The following is a 13339-nucleotide window of genomic DNA, read 5'->3' on the forward strand; positions in this document are numbered from 1 at the left end:
AGACAAGGCACGTTGGTGGAGGCAGAAAGCAGCTTAGCGGGCGGGTGAGGTCTGTGGGGGTCCCGTGGGGGGAGCAGGGCGTGACTGTGCGTGGGCACAGGGCAGCCTTCGGGGGTCAGGGAACCACCCTGAGAGGGGACCGTGGCAGGGCCGCGTGGCTTTGCATGTGCCCTATAAGTCCCAGAACTGCCACTTAAACAAGTGAGCTGTACGGTGTGCCGATAACACACCGGGAGAGCTAGCAGAGAAAAAGCACTGCTTGGCCAATAATAACAATGGCGCCCATCCGTACCACTCGTGACGACAACATCAGCGGCTGTTGGGCTGGCCAAAAAGTCCGTTCAGCTTTTCCCGTAAAATAAAAGACACATTTTTCATGTTCACCAATAACCTTATTGAGTTGGATGTTGTGAGTATGTCGGCTGTCTCCCGTGTGGCAGAACGTGGACTATTCTCAATTAATGTCTCGATTTGACCGCTCTCAACTTCACCTGGTCTGCCCGACCGCGGAGCATCATCACCCGGCGAGAAATCTCCAGCAGGAAACTTCACAGACCACTCCTGACGCATCTGATCCGTCACAGCACCTGCTCCTTACACGGCACGAATCTTTTTTAAGTTTCAGTTGCGTTTTTACGTTTCTTGAATACAGGACGCCAGAAACGTCCCTTATTTTCTCCCAGCTTCAATATTAAAGGGGCTACACAAAAATCGACCAATTTTGATTTTTTTAAAAATGCACGCTGATGTGACAGCTGTCACGATACAATCTAACAAAATTGTTTCGAATGAAGTTAAAGGCAAGTAAGCGCTACTAGAGCCATTTTATGGGAAAAAAACAAACGAACGTTTTGGCCGACTCGATGCACTGACTGAGCACGCCCCAGTGGCAGCGCTGGGCTAAGCGCGTCCACCCCTGCAATGCCTGTCCCTTCACCCTCACAGAGGCGAACCCCGTACCATCTCTGAGCTGAGGAAGCAGAGGCGCAAAAGGCTGAGTGACGTGCGCTCTGTCACGCGGCCAGGTGTCCCAGCCGTGCGAGCCAGCGCTCTGTGTCCTCCAGGGGCACAGCATCCCCTCACCCTGGTCCCACCAGGCTTCGAGAGAAAGAATCGACCTGCTAGGTGCCCGGTCCCCCAGGGCTGTTGTGGGGCTGCCTGGTCGGCTGTATCTTTCTACAAACAAGTTTCAAACCTAAAGCAAAGCCCATTATTCTGGGAGCGACGAACTGAGCAAGCGCTGAGATTATTATCATCAGAACGGAAGTGGAAATAAGGCGCCTGACAGAGAGGCCCAGGCAGGGGAAAAGGGCACGCTGACCAGAAAAGGCCCCAAAGCCCTGTTGCCCGGTTCAAGAGCCTTTATTCTCGTGACATCCAACCTCGGCTGCTGCCGGCTCAGCCTCAGACGCATTTTGCTTTGGGGGCCCTTAGCTTCGCGCCCTGGCCGAAGAGTCAGGATGTGTGTGCAGGCATTGGCAGCGAGAAGAGGGGGCCCTTCCTTACAGGGGTGACGGTCCCCTCGTGTGCAGGAACAGGGCAAAGGCGGTGTTCAGGGTCCCTTCAGTGGACTCGGGGAGAAGGCAGGTCCAGGGAAAAGTCCAGCTCGACCAGCTCCCTTCTTACTTCCGAGTGGACACTCGTCTAGAGTTTCCTGTGTGCTGTGCGTCCTTCTAAGAGCTCTGCACGCGTTACCTCATTCAGCCCCCTCAGCAGCCCAAGCACAGATACACTTACTATTTCATTTGCAGGTGAGAAAACTGAGGCACAGAGAGGCTCAGTAACCTGCCCAGGGCCACACAGCAAGCAGGCAGGAGAGCCAGGGACCAGCCAGCCAGCCAGGTTCTGCTCAGGGCTCCGGCACGGCCCCTCTCCTTTGGGAGGGGCTCTGACACGGGAGATCTGTGGGGAACAGCGACTACTGCCAGGGCCTCGGCTTCCCCCTCCCCAAGAGCACAACGAAATATAACAAAAGTAGAAAAATCACTTTCAAATGGAGATCGAAGTCACTTGAATATGACTAACTCTTCACAAAGGCCTGACAGGGAACGGGTTCTGTGAGCCTTTGGCTGTCTGCTGCCAGAAGAAAACCCAAACAAGCGTAAAAGAGAAGGAGAAATTTTGATAAAAATTCAATTGAGTGGAAAAGAAGAACATGAACTGGGCTTTCACGGCAGGGCGAGCAGGGTGGATCCCAAGCTTGCGCGGCCTCAGCTGCCCCTTGTCAGGACACAGCCACGTGGCTGCCACCTCCTGTCACAGGGAGCGCGGGTGGGGGCTGCCGTGGAAGTGCCCGGACGGGCGAGGCAGAGTGGCCGGTCCACAGGAGTGAGCCGAAACAGGGGCGCTTACTGCCATGCGGGACAGAGTAATACGGGAGTGAGCCCCCTGTCACCAAAGGCATGCAAGAGAAACGGTTCTGAAAAGAACACTGGGAGGTTCCCTGCTGCGGATGGGAAGGTGAGAAGACAGGATGCCCAGGCAGCTCCAGTTTCTAGGACATTCCAGGCCAGGCAGCACCACAGAAGTTACTGGAAATGACCTGATGTTCCAGACCATGGAGGAAGGCTGATGTAGAGCAAGCAAGGCACCTGTGGTAGGTATGCTGGGGACAGAAGAGGATGGAGTACAGAGTCCTCAGGAGACCTGGGCCTCGGCCACCTCCGCTGGAATACGGAAAGGGGGAATTCTGGTCTCCAAAGCCCCCTCTGGGTAAATATAAAGGCCATTTTGTACAATATTCCAACCACTCAGACTGTCTCGTGCGTAAAGGCCTGACCGTTCTTCGCCAAGCCCCAGAAGGTCTCCTCGCCATTCACCCGTTTCCTTGGGAAAATGAAAAGTGCCAAGGAGACCCCTTCCCACAGGCTGAGACCCAGTGGGCTGCCCCGATCAGGAAGGAGCCCAGGGGTGTGAGTCACTGTGGCCCAGCTCAGAGAAAGGGGCCCCAACTCCAGACGCACGGACACCGATCCCACGTGCTACAGAGGGTCCGGAGAGGACGGGGACGCCCAGGCGTGGTACGTGGTTGTGGTGGCCGAGAGCGCTGTGTTCCGAAAGCCTCTGGGCCAGGTCTGGGCTCAGAAGAAACGAGCACTGAAACCAACGGCTGTCCGCCGTGAACAGAGGTGCGCATGGACGTCATGTCAAAGGGCACTGAGCAAACTGGAGGAAGGGTCCTGGGCACCCAGGGCTCGGGAACACGTCTTTAACCATCAGGTTTCCTTCGCCAAGAAAGGAGTGGCCCATCCTCTCTGAAAAGGGGGACCTGGGACAGGGTCCCCCAAGTCCTGTTGTGCCAGCAGAGACCAAGGACAGGACGGGGGAGATACCCTGGAGCCGTGCTGCGCTCTGAGAGGGGTTTCTAGCCGGAGGGGAGGGTCAGCTCCACGCCAGGTAGACAGCAGGGCCTGCCTAGAGTGGGCGCCAAAGAACCCGGCAGCCTGGGGCTGCAGATCAGCGCCCCCAGAGCCCCAGGTGACAAGAGCTGCGAGCCGCACACGGGCTTCAGCGCAGACCCCAACCACACTTCCAACAGAGGCAGCCAGGACCTGCCGGGTGGCTTTCCAGACGTGAAATGATGCAAACAGCTCCCGGCCCCCTGGGCGTACTGCTGATCTCTTCTTGGGAAACTTCACACCTTCGCCCGCCTGGCTCTCTGCTCTGCACCCCCTGGAAACCTGGTGCAGCGGGGGAACCTGCGGCTGGAGGCGCCCTGGCCCCAGAGTCAGAACCGTTGAGGGGTGGGGGGCCTTAGGGAAGTCATCCCTCTTTTCTGGGCCACTGCTGCTGGGACAGAGGCGGACTGGGGACTTCTGAGGCCTTTGCCTGGAGCTGTGTCCAGCAAACAGTGATGAGCTTCCCTGAGAGGCCCCACGCTCCCCTCACAGCAAGGCCCCCGGCCACAGTGGGGGGCTGGCCACCAGACCAGAGCTTCCAGGCTGGGTGAGACACCCTCACTGCCTCCTCTCCAGGGACTCGGTCCTCCGAGGCAGAATCCAGTCTCAGACTAGGCCGGGGACAGGGGGGTCACAGACGGGAAGTGGGCAGTGCCTGCCCGTCCCTTGCCTTCCACCAGGTGCCAGCGCGGGCCATCCCTCCCAGACACCCCGACTCCATCACACCCAGGCATGTAGAATTGACACAGTGCAAGGCGGGGGGGGGGGGGAAGTGTCCCATAGATAAACAGGAGTTGCTGTTTATGGAATGTTTTCTATAAGCCAGCATTTTCTCCTCTGGTTCTCACAGCATCGCCATGAGGAGGGTACAATCACCCTTCCGTTCTTCCTCACTGCAGACTGAGGCTCCAAGAGGGAAAGCCACTTCCTGGGCACACAGAGCTGGCAAGTGGCCAGTGCCAAGCCCCCCACCCCCGACACACACACACACACACACACACACACTCACCACTAGACCGCACTGCCTCTCCAGGCCCTGGCTGCCACCCCGCGGCCTGTCTCACTGTAGAAGCTGCTCCCCCTTGCTCGAGGCTCACCACACACCTGCGCCGTGCCAGGCCCTGGGGTTCAAGGTGAGCCTGGAGGAGTCCCACGGCCACACCCCACCTGCCACAAAGGCCAAGTCCTGTCCCGACGGAGCTGGCCGCTTTCCCCACGTGCCGGCCGACGCGTCAGGCTGCGAGCAGGGCCTGCACCAGAGGCAGGCCAGAGAGGGGGCCGAGTGGCGTGGTGGCTGGCCTGGAGGACAGAAGGAGGACACCAGCCACAAGCCAGTTCTGGGGGGCAGGGGGCGTTCTAGAAGCTGGCAGGGCAAGGAAACAGCTCTGCCCCTCAAGCCTCCAGAGAGGAACGCGTCCGGCCGACAGCGCAATAGCCCAGCGAGACCACGTCAGACTGCTGCCCGCAGAACTGTCAGGGGGTCCCTTCTGTTGTTTTAAGCCACAGAGCCCACGGTAGCTTCTGACGGCAGCCCCAGGAAACGCACGCAGATTTTGGTTCCCAAAGTGGGGAGCTGGGGTAACCAAGACCAGGAAGTGCAGAAGTGACTTTGGGGGCGGGCAGTGGGTCGCAGCTAGGAACTTCAGTATGACAGAAAAAGCCCGTGTTGCCTTAAAATGATCGTTCGTAGACACACAGATGGTAACGACTCCCAGACACCCCTCCCCCTCACCTGAGCGGGACTGTCACGCCGAAGGGCCGCCGGACGCACAGGACAGGAGGGAGGCACGTGCCTTTCCCCTTGGAGCGTCCGACCTCACCAAACACGCAGCCTGCCCGCTGTTCCATCCCTTAGACAAATTTACTTAGTACTGATATTGAAAATGCGATTGAGCTTGACTTTTATTGCAGAAATTAAACAGACCAGGAAAAAAAATGGAAGCCAGCATGATCAGCTCGCCCGAGAGCTGGCTGTGACCGAACTCACTGGAAGTGGACGGTGCTGATGGGGCCCTGTGGGAAAGAAGGGCCCCCCCCCAACCTGCCCCTACTAGAGGCGCCCCAAAGAGGGGGTGCTCGTTACTAGTGGAGGGGTTCAAAAGGTTTCCCTGTCGCCGCCAGGCCTGGGCCTCTCTCGCACCCCGACATCCCCCTGCCCGCCTCCCGTCTACTCAAGGCAGAAGGCAGCTTCTCCAAAGTCACCTCCAGGAACCTCCTCGGAACAACACGGCCGAGGCCCGGAGCAAAGGGCTCTCCGCTCGACTCGAGAGAAAGCAAATGCTTTCGGTGTTGAATCACTGTTTTTGTTGACTCCCTTCAGAGGCCGGCGGAGCCCACGTTCTGCCGCGTTCGTGGACCTGGGACTGGAAACAGCTGTGTTCTAATTACATGGAAAGTGCAGCAAACATCCCTTTTATCACAGAGTGGAAATCTGTTAGCATCTGTCTCTCCTTTGTTTCTTCCACAAAATACAAGCTTGTTTCTACATTCTTCTCACCTGTAGCGGTGATTAAAATTCATTATAAATGAAAGGAGCGAAGAGACGAACGAGATCCTCTGTGTACCGTTCTAAACTCAAATTGGAAACAGCTGTTTGCTAATTCATGCTGCGCTGCTTGGTCGTGCTCTGCGAATCAATAAAGACTCACCCTACTGCTGCAGAAATTGGGGGGTCGTCCACATATCTAACTCGGCGCCGGATCCTGCAGGCTGGATGGCGGTGGCAACCCCTCCGACTGCCTTCGGAGGGCCGCCAGGGGCCTCAGCTGGAACGCCAGAGACGTCTACCACGGCCCTACAGGGAACCCCAAACTCAGAACGCCTGACGCCTCTCCCCCAGGCACGGACCCTGGCAGGACCAGAAGGAAACCCCGAAATAGTCTCTTCGTCTCCTCCCCTCTCCCGGAACCACAAAAAAAAACAAACAAAAAAAAAGTCAACTCTGATTTAACGCAAACAACACACATCCTCCAGCTGCCGGAGGGAACAGCAAAATTAAAAGTCTAATTGGTACCCGGAACAATTTAAAACTATTAAGTATAGGTGAAGCTTTTCTGTAAGAAAATAATCCTGTGATTGGGATTAAGCTTGTTTGGATGGCATTCTTCCATTCCCTGCGTTATAGCAGCAGAAGTCAGCGCTACAGTCTGGAAGTCTTCAAAGCTTCTAAGAAGCGTTCATGCATCTCCTCTGCCAACGTCAGGGGAAAAGGCACGTGGCAGCCAGAGCTGCGCCCCATCTGAGGCTTTGACAGAGTGGATGTTCTTTCTCCTTTATGGGGAGAGAGGTGCGCAGCACTTCTGGAAGCCCATACTGCCACTACCAAACCTGCTCTGTCCTGGCTAACATGCCTCCAAAGACACTGCCTCCAGGAAGTCTTCCTGGACTCCCCCTACCACTGTTGGTATCCCTCCCTGACCTCTGGGCTCTACCATAGGGCCACTGCTCACCCTGAGCTGTGCATCTTGGTAACACTGTTTAGTTTTGAGTCCTTGGGGCACCCCTGGATCCAGCGCACCCTTTCAGTCCTGGGACACAATCACACGGAGCCACTTTTTAAACTTCAGACCGGAATCACCTCCCAGCTGCCGCCAACGGCAGAGCCCTCTGCGTGCCAGGCACCGTGCCGGTCTCCTCATAACGTCGAACTCGCTAAGTCCTCACTCCGACCCTGTGCTGGGGCCCCAGCTCTACCCCCACTTACAGGCCAGACACCTGAGACCCACAGCCGGCGCAGGCCCTGAGTTCCACAGCAGTTTGTGGAGCGTGTCTGGAATGATCCCTTATTTCTCCCCAAAACCCATCAAAGCCACCCACTGCCATGAGACAGCATGCCTTGCCCGGCCCAGCCTCTGAGCCACGGTGATTCCCAACAACGCTCCCCCATGGCCCCCGGCCACCACACCCAGCCTGGAACTCAAGGCCAGCTCTGCTCAGCTCCCAGCACCCATCCCCAGGTGCAGAGGCCCTGCAGGGCTGAGGGCCAGCCCCCCTCTGGTGTTCGTCTGGGCCTAAGGGGACAGCAGTCCACTGCCTCCCGGGGGTCTTCAGGGAGTGGGCGGGGACCTGTAGCTTCCCCTTGGGGCAGGCCAGCGGGTGCCAAGATGGCGTCGTCCCAGGTGGGGTCAGGAGAGACTGCACCTGAAGGAGGTACCACCTGGGAGGGCAGGGGACACTCAAGTTGGGCTCTGCAGAAGGGGTGAGGTCTCCACGGACCCACGTTCCCCAAAATGTGGCAAAGGCACCGTTGCTAGCGCCCTTGATGAGCTCAGGGGACGGGCAGGACAGACCTACAGGCCACTGATGCACAAAGCGCACGCTGGCTCCCCTCAGCTCCCTTCCCAGCCCCGCCCGCGGGCCGAGGAGCAGGCCTCCGAGGGGTGCTGCATGGGAGCCACATCCATTCCAGCCATGGGGACAGACCCCAGGCTCAGGGTGTGGGGGGCGGGACAGCTTCTGGCTGGAGGGTCCCCCTTGCGGGGACATGGCACCCCGCTGTCACCTGGGTACCCGGAACTGCTGCTCTTGGGCTCAACCAGATCCCCCCGTGGCCCCGCACCTGGAGAACTGAGGGGCCTCCATTATGGGGGAAGAAGGAGACACACCCCAAACACTTGCCCTCCGCCCTCTCCGCAGCCTCTGAGGCAGTCACAGGCTCGGTCCCGTTTTACAGAAGAGGACACTGAGGCAGGAGAGACGAAAGGTCACCTTGCAGCCGCAGCAGCAGGCACTCCAGGGGCGCTGATGCCCCCAACAGTGGCCCTAACCCAAGGGGTCTGGATCCACTGGGCCCTGGCAGAGCCCTTGCCTGGGGTGTTGGCACTTAAGACTCGGGGGTCCCCCCAGAATTGAGCCCGGGCCTGCAGCGGTGACCTCACCCTCCGCCACAACACTGATGCCTTACTGCACCTCCAGCCCCTCCCAGCTGGTACCCAGGGCGCGCGTCCCAGTCGCGGGCCCAGAGCGCAGGAACCCCGCCGCAGTGGTGGCCCGGGATGCCGAAGCCCAGTCGATCCGCCTCCGCGGCCCATGCGGTGCCCCTGCCAGGATTTGCCTGCTCAGGTCACCCGCAGGCCACTGTCCAGACTGTGGCCTGGACTCCGCATTGTCCTTCCACCTGCTGTAGGCCCAGTGTAATCCTGCACGCTTGTCCTGGTGAAATTGCGGGTACGATGTTCACTAACACCCAGGAAAATGCATCCCTAACTGCTTCTTTAAAAAGTGCATTAAGCCACCCAAAACTGCGCTGCGCATCCCTAAAAGTGGTCAGGCCCCGCTGTGCTCTGGCCTCCGCTGGGCGCGATACTGTGGCGGTCCCCTCCAGGCTGCATCAGGGGCGGTGGGACAGTGACTGGCCACAGGCAGGCAGGGAGAAGGGGTGGGCCAGCCCCCGAGGAGGGCAGGGCCCTAGGATCCTGCTGGGGGACAGGTGCAGCAGTGTCTCTGCTCTGTGGGCCCACACGCCTTTTATACTCATCCAAACCCACGACTCAGCAGAGAAAATCCCCATTTTCCCCAGATTTTCATGTTTCAGCCTCCAGAAAAATTGCCATCACAGGCTTTATTGCCAGGCTGTGGAGCCCCAGTGACAGCAGACCGGCCACTCCGCCTGCGGTTGGGGCTTCGTGCAGAGAGGTGGGGACAGTGGCCACTGGCCCAGGGCCACAGTGAGAAGTAGGGGCCTCGGTGGCTAGGCTGGCGAGTCCCGTCCCTCCTGGAGACAGCCATGGCCGAGGCCATCCCTGACTCAGTTCCCACATATGCGGCAGGGTGGCGAAAATCCCAGACCTCACGACTGAGTGTGCGGTCTCCGGGTCCCTCCATGGCATCGCGGCCCCCAGGCACCCGTGCTGACGCTGCCTGAAGGCCACCCCCTCCTTCTGCTGTGACCAGGCCCTCCCCTCACGCCACACTGGGCCCACGAGCGAGGACAGGCCTGGACGAGTCCACACAAGCTGCATTCACCGAGCACGTAGTACAAACCACGGTGACTTCCCGTCTGTTATTTTTTCCTCTGTTATTAGTCACGGCTGCTCTGCGCGCATGGAAACACTTAAGCCACACATCTTTTCATGAGATTCATTGTGTAGAGGCGGAGCCTGAGGCCCAGCTAACCACCCACTGTGCACAGGGGATACTGAGGCCCTTGAGGTCTGAGGGAGGGACCTGCCCCAGGGCAGAGCCAAGAGGATCTGGCTGCCTGGCTCACGGAAAATGTCGGTGTGGCTGGAGTTATGGAATCCCCTCCCCCAACACACACACCCAAGAGGGGACTGAGGAGACTGACATGGCCCAGCAGAGAGCAATCCATCACCCAGGACCCTGCACATGCTGGTCACCCTGAAGGTGTGACGCCTCCTCCTCCCAGGGCATCTGTGAGAGGGGACACTGGCCCCAACCCAGCTCAGGAGAGCGGAATCCTCGCAGGCAGTGCGAGGCTCGCTCCTCTCAGCACCAGGCACACAGTAGGTCTGCAGCATTTGCTGAATGCTCCATGAGCGAAGGAACGAATGAGGGTTTCAGCCAGGCCACCAGCCAGTGCTGGGCGCGGGGCTAGGAACAGGCTGGGTGTGCCTCGCCCCCTCGGCCAGCCCTACATCTGACAGCTCTGCAATGGTCCCTGCACACGTCCTTCCGAGGATGCCAGTAGGGTCTCCCCACAGGTACTCTGTGCTTAGACCTGCCTGGAGACCACGCTGAGTAGCCCCTAATTTCAGGAACCCTGGGAGCCTCCACTAGATGCCTGGCAGCGACTATCTGCTTGAAGATTAAATAAGTGAATGGATGGACGAACAGAAGCATTTCGGGTCCTGGCTTGGAGGAAGCACTTGGCTACTATGGCATGAATACATGAAGGATGGATGGATGGATGGATGAATGGATGTTTAATGAGTAATAGTAGATGGATGATGCATGGATAACAGATGAATGATGGAGAGATGGATGGATTGACAGACGGATAGACGAGTGAATGATGGATGGATGGATGGATGGACAGATGGTAAATGGATTAATGAATGAGTGACCCAAAAAGCTAATGAGGAAGAAGGTACAGGAGCCACCCGAGGAGGCCTGCGTCGGGCGGAGGCTCGGGGGCCGGGAGGGAGGAGGCTGCGGCTGGAAGTCCAGGAGTTAATGAGTTTGACCACTAGCCTGACTGTCAGGGCCCAGAGGGGCCGCCTTCTGCAAAGCCTGTCCAGTGTCCCCGCGGTCCCTGGGGGGTCCGCACATTGTGGCAGAAAGCAATTAGTTCAGTCTTCAGTGCGGCCTGCATTTGTCACTCTCTTATTCGAGAGAACGTCTCAGGGACAGGGTGAAAGCAAGGGTATGTGGGAGCAGGGGGCGCAGGGAGGCAGGCCGGGCTCAGCTCCCGCCTCAGCCTGAACCCCCAGAGAACGGCATTAAAACAAAGGAGATGTCAGGGCTGATAGGGAGGGAAGGGGGTGGCTTTTATTTATTCAGACCGGAGCACAACAAATGAATAGATTTACTAAGATAATAAGCTGAGACTCCACGCTCTTAAAGGCACAAACGCAGCCATGTGATTTGGGGTGGGGTGAGGGGTTTGCACTTTTGTCTATGGAATGGGGCACCCTCAATGGATGGGTGACGCTGTGCCTACTTATGCATGTGTGTAAGCATGCACACATGTATGCATGTATGTCTTCCCCACCAGGGACCTCCCTACTAATTACCCAACAAACCAGCGTGCCGTCTCACTGGAAGGACACAGTCCAGCAGACCCTTGTAAGGTTTCCTGGGGAGAAGCAGAGCCAGCGAAGCAAACACGTGTGACCCCTGGGTTTGTCCTGCCCTGCCTGTGGGGCTGACAATGAAAAGGGAGCACTGCCCATTCACCTTGGGAAACTCCATTAATTAATTAATTAACCCATTCATCCATCCATCCATCCATCCATCCATCCTCCATCCATCCATCCATCATTCATCCATCCATTCATCATCCATCCATCCATCATCCATCCACCCAATCCATTCATTCATCCAGTCTTTCATTTGCCAAGTGTTTACTGAGCACCTAGTCCCAGCCAGGCTCTCTCCAGGTCCTGGGGCAGCGACACCCCAGGAAAGCCCTACCCCATGGAGCCTGCATCCCAAGGGCATTAGAAGCCCCGGAGCCAGAGAAGCCTGGGTTCACATCTCGGCCCCACCGTGGCCAGCTGTGTGACCTCAGGTACATTACTGGACCTCTCTAAGCCTCGCCAAGGGGGCACATGGGCAGCAAATGCCTCCTGCCTCCTCTGGCTGGGGCGAGGATTAAATTGGATAATCCAGGTCAAGCACATGGCCCAGCACCGGGCACGTGGAAAGGCTCAATGAGATATTACCGCGTGTCATTTCCAGGTCAGTGGCAACAAGAGGTTGGCCACAGCGATCCCCGCTCCTGCCGGGCCACACCTCCCACCCTTCCCTGTCCTCACACCGCCATCCGGGGCTGGAGGAGGCGCCGCCAATGTCACGTTATAAAGAAAACTGACCCCACCGCCTTCCCACGGAGCCCATCATGGAACCAAACACAGAGGGGCCCTTGAGGGGACCCCATGCCCCCCCTACTCAGTACTTAAGTCCCTTCTGTATCAAGGTTTGGTTTCATCCAATGATGGGGAACTCATTCCCTTTGGGCTTCCTTAGCAAGAAGAAACGCTGTCCTGTGAGCTGTAAAGGGGGATCTGTGGGCCACCTCTCAGGGACAGAAACGGCAAGAGCCCTCCCACTGTCTCCCAGGAGGAGAAAGAAGCCATCACAGTGGCCGGGCAGCCATTTTTTAAGTGACATTGCAATGCCCACTCATTTAGCCCCGCGCCAAATATCAGTCACCAAGTGCCTGTTCTGCCAGCCCCGCTCCAGGCTCTGGGGATGGGGCCGTGAGCCTCAGAGTCCTGGTCCTCACGACAAAGGGGGGAGACTGATAACAAAGCACTAAATGCATCTGGCGTAAGTCAGGGGGATGCCAGGAAGAATCGGGGAGAATGAACAGCAAGGGGGGAGAATGAAAGGGCGGGGGGATGCTACCTACACAGATGACAAGGTGACACCTGAGCAGAGACCTCAGGCAAGCAAGGAAGCAAGTCACAGCAGACGTGGAGGGAGAGCCTCCAGGCAGGGGGCTGAGCAGGTGCCCTGAATCGGAGCAGGCTACCCTGGGCGCCTCCCAAACCCCCAGTCCCCACAATGCCAACGTGACGCTGAGTGAAGACACTTGTCCCGCCTTCAGAGCTCACAGGTCAAGTGACTCATTCCCACAGGGACCACAAATACAGCCCCACAACAACTCACTGTGTGACCTGGCGCTGCCCTCTCAGCCTCTCTGGTCTTGGTTTCAGCAACAGCTCGTCGGGGCTGAGCACCCTCCAAGGAGGCGCTGCCGGGGGAGGGCGGGCCCCAAGGTCCTCCCACGCTGTGCAAGACGCACCCACCACTCCTCTGTCCCATCGCGCCATTCCCACGCCCGCGCCAGCAACGCCACGCAGGATTGGTACCCTTGCCAAAATAGCTATTAACCCAGTAGCCAATAATAACACGTTATCCTATCAATTTGCCTCTGAAACGCTGTGTAATTGCCGAACCCAAGTTTGCCATCTCGGTAGCTTAGTTACGACATAAACAGAAAGGAGCTCCTTCCCGAGGAGAAGGCTGGCCACGAGAAACGGCCGCCCACCTACCAGGGATGCCCCCCAGGCGCGGGCCCACGGGAATCACGGTCTGGTGCCCAGCAGTCCAGAGGCCCGTCTTGATACCCTCTTGGCACGTCACCTCTGCGACCATGCTGGCTTTGTGGGTGGCACGTTTGGGCCCAGACACCGGCACTCCGGCAGCCTCCAGCGCCTGGCCAAGACCCACGGTCTGGGAAGTGGGACAGACGCAAGGGTGTGTGAGGGGGTGGGAGCCAAGGCACAAAGGGGCCCGCCCGCAAGCGCTTAGGG

The 13339-nt window shown here is 58.2% G+C and overlaps 1 protein-coding gene across 2 annotated transcripts in view; it reads right to left on the bottom strand.

The window, feature by feature from the left end:
* Window positions 1-13339, bottom strand: part of ZNF423 (zinc finger protein 423) — a 252049-nt gene that overhangs the window by 110754 nt on the left and 127956 nt on the right. The window lies entirely within an intron of this gene.

This window comes from Furipterus horrens, unplaced genomic scaffold (assembly GCF_987537825.1).
Source record: "Furipterus horrens unplaced genomic scaffold, mFurHor1.1.pri manual_scaffold_13, whole genome shotgun sequence".
NCBI lineage: Eukaryota > Metazoa > Chordata > Mammalia > Chiroptera > Furipteridae > Furipterus > Furipterus horrens.